Consider the following 13,101-nt stretch of genomic DNA (forward strand, 5'->3'; position numbering starts at 1 on the left):
TGCACATTGAGAATATTCCGTTTGCATTCAAGCATATATAATCCATTCTCTAACGAGGCATTTCCATAAAGCAATCCATTAGTAGAAAACGAGCATCTGCTGTTTGCAAAATGGAAGGAAAAACCTTCGATGTCCAACATCGGAATGGAAATAATATTCTTTGAAATAACTGGAACGAAATAACAATTATGTAAATCTAGTCTATGTCCTGAGGGAAGATTTAATCTATAAGTTCTCACGCGTTCGGCAGCAACTTTTGCTCCATTTCCAACACGTAGGTCTACTTCCCCAGGTCTCACTTTCCTGCTGTCAATTAAACCTTGCACATTATTACAAATGTGTGAACCACAAGCGGTATCCAATACCCAGGATTATGAGTTATTCATAGACATATTTATCTCAATGACAAACATAGCTGAGCTCCCACTCATTGCACCTTGTGCCTTGAGTTTTGGGCAGTCTCTCTGCCACTCCGTGAAATTTGACCTAGTCAATTTGTTTGTTTCCATCAAACACTCATAAGATAAGTTTGACATATTGTCTGAACAGAAAATAAAACGAAAAGCAAATTAGAAAAGCATACAAAGATCACAATCGCATCACTAATCAAACAATAGTTTATTGTATTGATTAGCTCCCACTAATTTTAACATATATTATGTCCCCCAAACATAAAATACGAATTTATATCTAATATAAATTTTAGTGGTCCAAGATCCAAGTCTATATTATTGCAGCCTCTGCGAGGGCTGATGACTACAATAATATCACCAGGTAGGCCTCCAAGCCGATTATAACAACAATTTTACAATACTTGGTTTATTAATCTAATTAATATACGTCCATAAATTATTCTGGTTGCGAGGGCTACTCAAAATAATTTAAGCAAGTCAACCCCATCACACGATGCCAACCATGCATCTATGAATGAGCCTAAACCTTGTAGATTTAGAGTAAACGCGAGGGCGTAAAACTCGTGGTCGAAAAGGCTAGGAGCATCAAACAATTGTGATGGACGACGCGTTTGTTTCAAAACAAGACTTATATTTTGTGGGGAATAATTTTGTGATACTAATTTTGTGAATATAATATCCAATATTAAATTTCAAGCAATTACTGGGCGCCGCCTACCCAGACATAGTATAACACGGACTACAAATACTGGGCGCCGCCTACCCAGACAATAAAACGGTATCTAACTACTATAGTTAAATAAATAAGCATAAATCAAATAGCATGCTTATCCTATATGATATCAAATAATGCTCAATGAATAAAATCAAATTTTATTCTCTAATTAAATGTGGATTTAAAATTTATGTATTAATTCTAAATTAACATAATCACATATTTAATATTAATTCTAAATTAATATTAATAATATATTTATTATTATTAGAATTCAGTAATCAAATTAATGAATTTAAATAATAATCTATATTATTATAATTGTACTTGATTAATTCAAAACCTGTATTAGATACACCCTATCATTATCTCTTATTCATGAGAAGATACGGTGCATCTGAGCAAATCTCTCTCTTTCATTATACAATTCTTTCTCTTCGATTGAAATGGGCCTTTTCTGGAATCACGGTGCGCATGTCCAGCTTGGTTATAAAATTCCCTTGAAATCTCTGAATTGTTAAAACGATTAACAGAGAAATCAAATGAGTGCAGCAACAAGAGGAGGCTGGGCTATTGCGACGAGCATCGGAGTGGTGGAGGCTCTGAAAGATCAATTAGGCGTATGCAGATGGAATTGCGTGATCAGATCCGTCGAGCAGCGCGCTAAATCCAGAGTGCAAACCTACTATCATAAGCACGTTGTTTCCCCGCAGACTCTCCGTCCCCTGCCTCCGTCGATACGACGCCTCTACCTTCCGACCAGATCTTCCGCCCCCACCGCCGCCCTCGCTTCCTCTGCCTCGCCAGCAGTCGGAGCCGCGCCATGCGCGAGCCCTCCGTCCTTTCGGAGAAGCATCCACCGATCAAATCGAGGAACGGCAGAGTGATTGGGGTTACTTGAAGCCGATAGTCATTTAGACCTCGTTTGGAACATCTTTGTTCGTGGTAGTTTGAAATTATTTAATTTTTGAATGAATCACGTTGATTTCCAAAATCATCCACAAATTAATTAGGAAACAAAATTAATTATGAATCAAGCCCCGGGCACTGATACCACTGTTAGGAATTCTTGTATTCATCTAATGAGCGCAGCGAAAATTGCAGACAAGAATAACAGATCTAGATTCATAATCATATTGCAAGTTGAGCACGTAATACACAACGGAACTAAATCTTACTTGTTGTTGTGTTTTCTTCTACGATTGTGTCCTGCAAGTTGAATCCACTACTATCGAGGTCCACGTGTATTCTGATCCGATGCAGGAACAATTCCTCGGTACAATCGCTCTATAGAGAAAGCTAGGAATTCTCTACAAAGCTTTACGTATTTTCTCTCTAATGTTACGATATTTCTCTTCTCCCACAATGGAGAATAAATAACCATTATATAGACAAAGAGTCATTAGGGTTTCATGATTGTTGGGCTTATGGACTAATTATAATTGTAGCCCAACTATAATTATTTAATCCATATTAATCTAATCTAGCCCATATCCTTTCAACACCGCCGTCCACGGCCAATCGCCGCCTCCAACGAAGGGCTAAATTCCACGAATGGACGTCATGGGAGATGATATCCGCCATTTGTACCCGGAAAAAAAACATTTCCAGTGATGGGAAAGACGCGAGAGGTTCTCGCGTATTTGACTTGGATACACGCGTGAGCCTCTCGCGTGTTTGCGGATACACGCGAGAGGCTCTCGCGTGTTTAATCTGCTACCCAATAATCGTGTTTAATCTGCTACTCCAGAAATCGGATTGAATTTTCGACGGGATTGAGAAATTAAACCTGATTTGGCAGAGCAGAGGTCGTCGATGGGGCTGAATTGTGCTCGAATTGTTGATTGATTGTTCCGATTTTGGCTGTTTGCTCGGCGGCCGAAGTCGAGCTCAATTTCTGTTGGTAAAAATCAAAGTTTAGGGACAGAGGCAAAGCCAAACACGCGAGATTAAACACGCGAAAGCCTGTCGCGTGTATCCGCAAACACGCGAGAGGCTCACGCGTGTATCCAAGTCAAACACGCGAGACCCTCTCGCGTCTTTCCCATCACTGGAAATGTTTTTTTTCCGGGTACAAATGACAGATATCATCTCCCATGACGTCCATTCGTGGAATTATGCTGTTGGAGCCTGTCAATTTATTCTCTGCTGTAAACCAAGCCCTTCACATAGCCTTGGACACCGATCCTCGGTACTATTCCTTTCCCTAATTTCGAAGCTTTTAACTTCCTTTTACCTTTCATCTGTCTCTATTTTTCTTCTGCCAATTGTTCGAGTGTGTACTCTATTTCCTTTTTCTTTTTCTTTTTTTTATAAAAAAAATAAAAATTTGTGCTCAGTGCTTATGTATTTGGGGAAGATGTGGGATTTGGTGGTGTTTTCCGCTGCACTACTGGTCTAGCTGATCAATTTGGCAAACGTCGAGTTTTCAATACTCCCCTCTGTGAGCAGGTCTTATTTCGTCCTTGTTTTCTCTTCTTTGTGCTTAGATTGTTGCGTCTTATTTTAGAAATTATTTGGATGCAGGGCATTGTTGGATTTGCAATTGGTCTGGCAGCTATGGTAGGAGGCTCAGCATTAATCAGATTGTCCTTTTTTCAACATTTTCTAGTTTAACTGGTTCCTGATATTCTTTCTATGTCATGACATAATTTAGGGGAACAGAGCAATAGCTGAGATTCAGTTTGCAGATTATATTTTTCCTGCTTTTGACCATGTATGCCCTGGCCTCCTTTTTCTCTGCTATTCTACCTATCAGATTGTACATTATATTTGCTGACCGTTTTCATATTTATAGATTGTGAATGAAGCTGCTAAGTTTCGATATCGGAGTGGCAATCAGTTTAATTGCGGAGGTAGGTTGTAATCCATAGTTTTCTTTCAGCTCTATCTCTGTACTTCTCTTACGAGTTTAAACTTGTCAGGCTTAACAATCAGAACACCTTATGGAGCCGTTGGCCATGGAGGCCATTACCATTCTCAATCCCCCGAAGCTTTTTTCTGTCATGTTCCTGGTATAAAGGTACTATTGTGTTGAGTTTATTTATTATCTAAAAAGGTGGTTAGATATGGGTGTAAGGCTATTTAACATATAACACGATTTCTGTTAGTAGTGTTAGTCCTCTTCTAAATATTCTTCTTACTGTTTGTTATGAGGTGGAGTGATGTTAGTGCCTTAGTGGAGAATGAGACTCACCTCATAAGAGAGAAAAACTTACCAAAAATGGAAGTGAACTAAATTTGTTAGATATGGCTGCAAGGCTATTTAACAATCAATAAATAATTAGAACAAAAATAAATATTTGGGGAACAACTGCATGAAGAAAGCAGATACAGAATAGAGCATTTAAGTTATCACAGACATAATTTATCTGATCCAAAAGATGATATGGACCTTAAGTGATTTTAGAAATTCCGGTATAAGCAACTCAGACAACAATAATTTACTTTGGATAGAGAGTAAAAGGTTCTTAAACTACGACTGAGCATCTGTAAGCGGCATAATTCAAACTTGATTCTGCAGCTGTGATCAAAGAAGTACCTCCCGAGAGTTACCAGCCAGCCTCTTCTAAATTCTGCATATATAGCAACCTAGCAGTTGATAAGGTTTAGATTGCATAAGAAAGAGGAGAAGGAAATTCATTAGTAAGCATTGATTACACATTTAAAAAACAAGGACACTAGCAGAAAGACTATTTAAAAGTATGTTTAAGATGACTAAAGCATGGATAATTGAATAAGGTACTAAAAACCAACATGTGTGAAGGTAATAATGGTGGATATTAATTCCTACACTTCAAATGTAAAGATATCATGAGAATCCTACATAACTCTTAAACAGATTCAAAAGAGCACCACAGTGATAGAAGGGCCTTACCTTGAAACAGTACCTAACATTTAGCTCCATTAAGGTGTAATTTTTCTTTTTGAGAAGCGATCTTATTCTTCGACCTCTGTCCCTGTGATATGTGTTAGCCAGTTCTTCAATCACAGTCTACAGGCTGAAAAGATGTAGCTGATTAGGCTTTACAAATCTATGATATTTGAAGAGAGAACATTAATTTGGTTCAAGCACATACAATTCCCAGTTTTTGCATTCCCGGGGTTTCAAATAGAAGAGAAACTTATTATGAAAGATTATGGTTGTCAAACCAAAGCCTTTGATAGGGGCACAGTTAAAGGGACCTGCTTGCTAAGAAATCGTTGAAGCTCCTCTTCATGATCTGGTACAAAAATTGATAAGATTCTTTTAATGGCTTTTGGGACTTACAATGAGTCATATATGCATGAAGCTAGCTTTCTTGATTGGGAGTTATAACTTTTCATCCCTGAAACTTAAATTGAGGTTTGGAGGATTGTTTCCTGCTTTGTGTAGTTATTTTCACAACATTAGCTCTCTGTTAGGTTGTGATTCCATGCAGCCCTCGACAAGCTAAAGGACTGCTGTTTTCGTCAATCCGCGACCCGAATCCAGTTGTATATCTGGAACCAAAGGTAATAACATATTAACATTTTTGTGATAGTAATCTATGAAATTATCAATATTTAGTGAGGTAAATATAAGCTATAATTGTCTCAGTGGCTGTACCGGCTGGCAGTGGAAGAAGTTCCAGAGCAAGATTACATGTTACTACTATCAGAAGCTGAGGTATGCTGTGTTGATCCCTTCTTTGAAAATAATTCTTCGTCTGTTAAATCCTCAAATCTCAGGTGATTCGGGAAGGGAGTGACATAACACTTGTTGGATGGGGAGCTCAGCTGTCGGTCATGGAACAGGCCTGTATGGATGCTGAGAAGGTATCCATTTACTTTGTGTTGCTTGATATCTTTAAGGTGAATTTTGAATAATTTACTGGAACCTGTCACCTAATGTGTATCACTAGCTCGTGATCATTTGTCATAAATGTAAATTTGGTAATGGTATGATGTTTTGTTCGACCCTTAAAGTGTAATTTAAAACACCTTGATATCCTTGATGATGTAAATTTTGTAGGAGGGCATCTCCTGTGAATTGGTAGACCTGAAAACTCTAATACCATGGGATAAGGAAACAATAGAGGCATCTGTTGGAATAAGATCGCATAATATAGGGAGAATATTATGTGATTGATATGGGAATATATCATGCCTAAATTAGAGTAGTAATTATTGTAAATTTAAGTTTACCATATATGTAGAATACCTAGTCTATAAACATGTAATCTGTGTACCGCTTATTCATTCAATATACATGAAGTAATCTTCTCCCACAGATCTCAACATGGCCTCAGAGCAGAAACGATCCCGGCTCAGAAAAATTTCATCATAGCCGATATACCTTTACCCGACCTGTTTATCAGCCAAAACCAGCTCAGAAAAACACCAAAAAATGTCAGATTCAGAGGACGAGAAGAAACCCAACCAAGAACAGACGAAAAGCTTAAGGAATAGCAAGAGCATCACTATAACATTCAAGTTGAATGGAAAGAACTACCCTTTATGGTCGAGACTGATCAAAGTAAAGATCGGCGGCCGAGGGCGTATTCTTACATTAAAAACGATCCCCCAGAACCGGGGAGCAAGGGATTCGACGAGTGGGAGGAGAACGACCTAGTGGTGTTCTCATGGATCGTGGACAACATCGAGAATGACATCATCTCGGATTTTGCCCATCACCAAACATCGAAGGCGCTGTGGGAGAGCCTCGCTGTGACTTTCGAAAACATGGCGGATAAATACCTTATCTACGATCTGGAAGAAAAGGTAATCGCAATTAAACAGGGTTAGAAACGTATTACCGAAAGCTCCACTGATTGTGGGTGGACATCGATCGTTCCCAAAAGCAGCCCGTGACTTGCTGCGACAAAGGAGTCAGCCAATACAGAGTGCACTCGAATGAGAAGAGGTTAATCAAGTTCCTTACGGGACTAAACCAAGAGTACGACTCTGTCCGGAGAGAGATCTTGAAAGAAGATCCATACCCATCAGTAGCGGCAGCCTATGGGTGGGTGAAGACGGAGGCGGCTCGACGTCAAATCATGCCACCGACATCGCCGTCACCCACTGGAGAAGCCGACGGCAGCGCCGATTCATCATTTGGGGGTGAAATCGGACATGGATTCGCGGCTATCGGACAGAACTCAATCGGACAGAGTCAGCGACCACCGAACCGCGGCGCACCACCACGCCCCCCCGCCACCAATCGATCGGGAGGTCAACGACCCGACACCTCAAAATTGTGGTGCTCCCACTGTGGGAAACAGAAGCATACATGGGAGAATTGCTTCAAAAGATTGGGATACCCGGAGTGGTGGGAAGAGCGACAAAAGGCGAGGGCTGCTCAGGCCAAGCTCGCCGTCGCAGTAGACGGGGATGGAGGAGCCCAGTGGCGTAACGACACCGGAAACCATGGGGATCAAACTAGAATCGGGGTGGGTACGCATCAGGAGCACCCCCCGAACGGCGGCAACGTGAGGGGAGCGGGCAATTTCGCCGGGAGAGTGAAATCGCCAGAGACGTCGGCTGGAGGAGGTAACGGGTTTGGCACAATGCCAAACCCTAATTTACTTTCCTATTTTAAATCTGTGATTATACCCCCAAAATGAAGAAATATCAAAAGAAACCCCACCCCATTATTTTTCGGCCCCCTGATTCCTTGAATATTGAGATTCGACCCCCTGATCCTCTGGAAATTAGAATTAGACCCCATACAGTTCAGAAATCTCCTAATTACCCCAATTTTGTATCAAATAATCGTTTTGCACCCCTACTAGAAACTTCCGTTGCATTTCACGTACATGATATATTTGATAAACACTCAAAGGGCTGGATATTTGATTGTGGGGCAACTGATACCATGACTCCGGATAGACGTGATTTTATTATTTTTGATGGAAGCACTAAATCCTTTATTAGAACTGCAAATGGGGAACTAATTACGGTTGAAGGATCGGGCACAATTGAAATATCTCCTACACTCAGGCTTAGGAATTGTTTATATGTTCCTACTTTATCTCAAAGATTGATGTCTATTAGCCATGTGACCAAGGAATTGAACTGCACACTTATGATGAATCCCGACTTTTGTATTTTACAGGATATTCAGACGAGGAGGATTCTTGGGCGTGGCACTGAAAAACAAGGGCTCTACTATGTGGACGAGATAGCTCAACATGGCAGTGCGATGCTGGCTCACGGATCCACAAAACAGGAAACTTGGCTCTGGCACCGAAGGCTAGGACACCCTTCTCCTGGTTACTTTAAACTACTTTATCCAAAACTTTCAATTCCTTCTGATTTTTCATGTGAAACTTGTGTTTTGGCCAAGAGCCATAGACAGTCTTTTAAGCCTACAAATACTCGTGTGAAATCTATGTTTTCTTTAGTACACTCTGATGTTTGGGGTCCTGCACCCACTGTTGGGAATGGATTTCGATATTTTGTGCTTTTTATTGATGATTGCACGAGAATGACGTGGATTTATTTTTTAAAACACAAGTCTGAAGTCTTTGATAGATTTACCTCTTTCTTTAAACTAGTACAAACACAATTCCGAACCACTATCCAAACCCTTAGGTCAGATAATGGGAGGGAATTCGTCAATAGTGCTATGACCCAATTCTGTAAGGACAAGGGCGTGATCCACCAAACTTCCTGTGCATATACACCCGAGCAAAATGGGGTAGCTGAAAGGAAGAATCGAACAATCCTAGAAATGACTCGAGCCCTCATGATTGAATCCAAAGTCCCTAACTTTTTTTGGCCCGAAGCAATTGCTACGTCTGTTTACCTGATCAATCGCCTCCCGACAAAAATACTGAACATGAAAACCCCACTTGATGCTCTCTCCAAACAAGCCAAAAAACCCGTGCACCTAAATCTTCAGCCAAAGATCTTTGGCTGTACTGTATACACTCATGTCCCAAAACACGAGCGGAATAAACTATCTCCTTGTGCAACCAAATGTGTTTTTGTGGGGTATGGGGTGAATCAAAAAGGTTACCGTTGCTATGATCCTTCCACTCGAAAAATCACCACCACCATGAACTGCAATTTCCTAGAAACCGAATTCTTTTACCATACCCACCTTAGTAGTCAGGGGGAGAGTGGTCCAACTACACATGAGGACTATCTAAGTTGGGTTGTGCCATTGCCAAGCTCCTCGACTGAGGATCCACCAGAACCAGTGATGGTCACTGCCGCCGAGCAAATCTCACCACAAGAACCTTCTCATCCGCCCCCGAGTGATCCTCCTCCGACGATATCCGAGGTAACTCCTGAGCCAAATATTGTTGAAAGTTCAGTTACTACTGACCCCGCTGATACAGAACCCCAAGAGGAGAATAACACCGTGGATGGAGATACAGGGATATACGTGCTTTCTCACCGAAGTACAAGGGGAATCCCGGCCAAACGATACTCCCCTGAAAGGATAGGGAAGAAAACTCGCTATGGAGAGGCAAACTTCGTACAAGGAAACCTAACAAAGATGGCCCGGGCATTTGAGGCTGCGCTATACGAAGAAGAAGAAATCCCACAGACAGCCGAAGAGGCAATGAAACATAAGAAATGGAGGGAAGCAATGCTCGTTGAAATGAAAGCCCTAATGAAGAATAGTACGTGGATAAAATCGAAGCTACCCAAAGGAGCTAGAACTGTTGGGTGTAGATGGGTATTTACGATAAAGAGAAGACCAGACGGGACGATAGAGAGATACAAGGCACGACTCGTGGTGAAAGGATACACCCAGACTTATGGGGTGGACTATGCAGAAACATTCTCCCCAGTGGCTAAGATTAATACCGTGCGGGTGCTGTTCTCGATTGCGGCTAATAAAGACTGGCCGCTTCACCAGTTTGATGTGACAAATGCATTTCTGCACGGAGAATTACCTAAGCCAGTATTCATGGAACCACCACCTGGTTTCACGGGAGAGTTTGCAGATGGGGAGGTGTGCCAGTTGAAGAAGACACTATACGGGTTAAAGCAGTCACCACGTGCATGGTTTGAGAGATTTACAGAAGTGATGAAGAAGTACGAGTATGAACAGAGTAATTCAGATCATACCTTATTTATCAAGAAAAAAGGGGGAAAGATCACATGCTTAATCATATATGTAGACGACATGATCATTACTGGAGATGATGAGGAGGAGATAGCCGAACTAAGGAAGAATTTATTCCATGAGTTTGAGATGAAGGATCTTGGTCCTCTTAAGTACTTCTTAGGGATAGAGGTGCTAAGGTCAGAGAAGGGAATCTTCATAAATCAGAGAAAGTATATACTTGACTTGTTGGCCGAAATAGGGATGATTGACTGCAAACCCGCGGATACTCCGATGGTATAGAACCATGGGTTACAGATGAAGGAAGGTGCGAAGCTGACCGATAGGGGGAGATATCAGAGGCTAGTTGGTAAGCTTATCTATCTATCCCATACACGGCCTGATATTGCATATGCAGTTGGAGTAGTGAGTCAGTTTATGCATTCACCACAAGAAGAACATTGGGAAGCTGTGCTAAGACTTGTTAGATACTTGAAGGGAACAGCCGAGCATGGGCTTGTGTTCGAGAAACATGGTCACATGGAAATACACGGCTTTACTGATGCAGATTGGGCGGGAAATCCGAATGATCGAAGGTCTACCGCTGGCTATTTTACCTTTGTAGGAGGTAACCTTGTAACATGGAGAAGTAAGAAGCAAAAGGTAGTTGCACTTTCTAGTGCAGATGCAGAATTCCAGGGAATCAAGAGTGGACTGACGGAGGTACTATGGCTGCGAAGACTTATGACCGAATTGGATCTTCGATCTGCGCTACCTTGTAGATTGTTCTGTGACAACAAGGCAGCAATCAGTATTTCAGAAAACTCTGTACAACACAATAGAACAAAGCATGTGGAAGTAGATAGACACTTTATAAAGGAGAACCTCGAAGCAAAGGTGGTGGAGATGCCTTATGTCAAGACCGAAGATCAATTGGCAGACATCTTGACAAAGGCAGTGAATTCGAAGTCGTTTCGTGAAGTACTGGGCAAGCTAAAGATTGGGAACCCCATCACTTAGCTTGAGGGGGAGTGTTGGAATAAGATCGCATAATATAGGGAGAATATTATGTGATTGATATGAGAATATATCATGCCTAAATTAGAGTAGTAATTATTGTAAATTTAAGTTTACCATATATGTAGAATACCTAGTCTATAAACATGTAATCTGTGTACCGCTTATTCATTCAATATACATGAAGTAATCTTCTCCCACAGATCTCAACAGCATCCGTGAATAAAACTGGAAGACTTCTAGTAAGGATCATTCCACTACTAGCAATGTTGCTTTAAAATTAGTCATGGCCAAACGTATGTTTATCCCTTTAGGTTAGTCATGAAGCTCCAATAACAGGTGGATTTGGTGCTGAAATATCTGCATACATAGTGGAACGGTGCTTTACGAGGGTAAGATTTGAGAATTAGTAGTTTAATCCTGGAAGCGGAGATGAAGAATATGAATTTTGATTGATTTATGTTGGAAATGGATACACACAGTTAGAAGGTCCAGTCTGGATACCCCCTTTCCTCTTGTATTTGAGCCATTCTACATGCCAACAAAGAACAAGGTTAGCATATATGCTAGTCATCAATTCATTCTCGATATATAGAGTTGATATTGTGGAATGATTGATCACACCTTATATATATATATATGTGTGTGTGTGTATGCAGCTATTGGATGCCATCAACTCCACGGTTAAATATTAGGCAATGGAAGGAAGCATTCATTGTTTGCTTCAAGATGGGGATGTCTACTTCATTAAGAAATGCAATAGAAGAAAATGGCAATTAATTATCTACTCAAATACAGACTTGTGGTTGACAAGCTTGTTTCTTATGGCCTTGGTAATTATGTTAAAATAAACTTTAGATTCAATGTTTTGATTTATTTTTATTTCAAGTACAAAAGCGTTATTTCATATTTATTTTGTTAAATACTATTATAGTAATATATGGCATAATTAGTGTGCATCCTAGTGCATAACTAAGCAAAATATTAGTAGTAGATTAAGATATTGATGGACGGAATTTAATCATACGTTGTGCATTAGCGTGCATTCCTCTTCTCAATATGAGAGATTCTAAATAGAATCTGTAGAGATCAGACCACCGAGGATCAAGACGATTAATTTTTCGATGAACGGACCAAGATAAAACAACAAAATAATAACAAAAAGAAGCTGATATTACAAAAAAATAATGCTACGTAAGTTTTGATTTTCGTGAAACCAATTTTAGGTAAAATTAACTTAGGTTAAAATCCATAGAATTTTTGGTTAAATCCTATCATACTTATCAGTCAATAACCCATAATTCACAAGATTTTATTAGATTATGGCTATGAATAATAAACTAACGACAATATCAAAAGAATGAGCCAAATAGTAAGACCGGATAAGTGGTTGATCCAAAGCATGCACCCTCGAGCAAAGCTGTAGACATGGTGTGGTAAGAAGTCTGCCGGAAAAATCCTCTCGAGATGCACATGACGCACCACTACTGAGTTAAACTCTGAGATTAATTTACAAATCCTTCCCACTTTTTTTTTAAAAAAAAACAAATAACTTTGCAGCTATTGGGCCTTTCTTATATTTTACGATAAAATACATGGTGAGGTTTTGAAGTGGGCCTCTTAGTTGAGAAAAATGGATGGGCCTTATATTAAGTGGGCCTCTTAGTTGAGAAAAATGGATGGGCCTTATATTAAAGATACCGAACTTTCCAAAAGTGGGAGGGTAGTTTGGGAATAACATAGAATAGAGGCGGTGATATCAATCCTATATATATATATATATGCCACCGATGCTATAAAAGACTCATCCTTTCGAATTCTTTACCGCTCTTATTCCGAATCATTTCTTGCTTTCTCTCACCATCTGCTCATCAAAACCCTAGCTAGATTTTGTAGTATAAACTCAATATGATTCAAAATTTGACAGTTGTGTT

At 40.1% G+C, this 13,101-nt stretch overlaps 1 pseudogene; it reads left to right on the forward strand.

Annotated features, from left to right (window-relative positions):
* Positions 1-3,224: 3,224 nt before the first annotated feature.
* LOC121770283 lies at positions 3,225-11,862 on the forward strand (annotated as a pseudogene).
* The last annotated feature ends 1,239 nt before the right edge of the window (positions 11,863-13,101 follow it).

The sequence above is a fragment of the Salvia splendens genome, chromosome 16 (genome assembly GCF_004379255.2).
Source record: "Salvia splendens isolate huo1 chromosome 16, SspV2, whole genome shotgun sequence".
NCBI classification, from domain to species: Eukaryota; Viridiplantae; Streptophyta; class Magnoliopsida; order Lamiales; family Lamiaceae; genus Salvia; species Salvia splendens.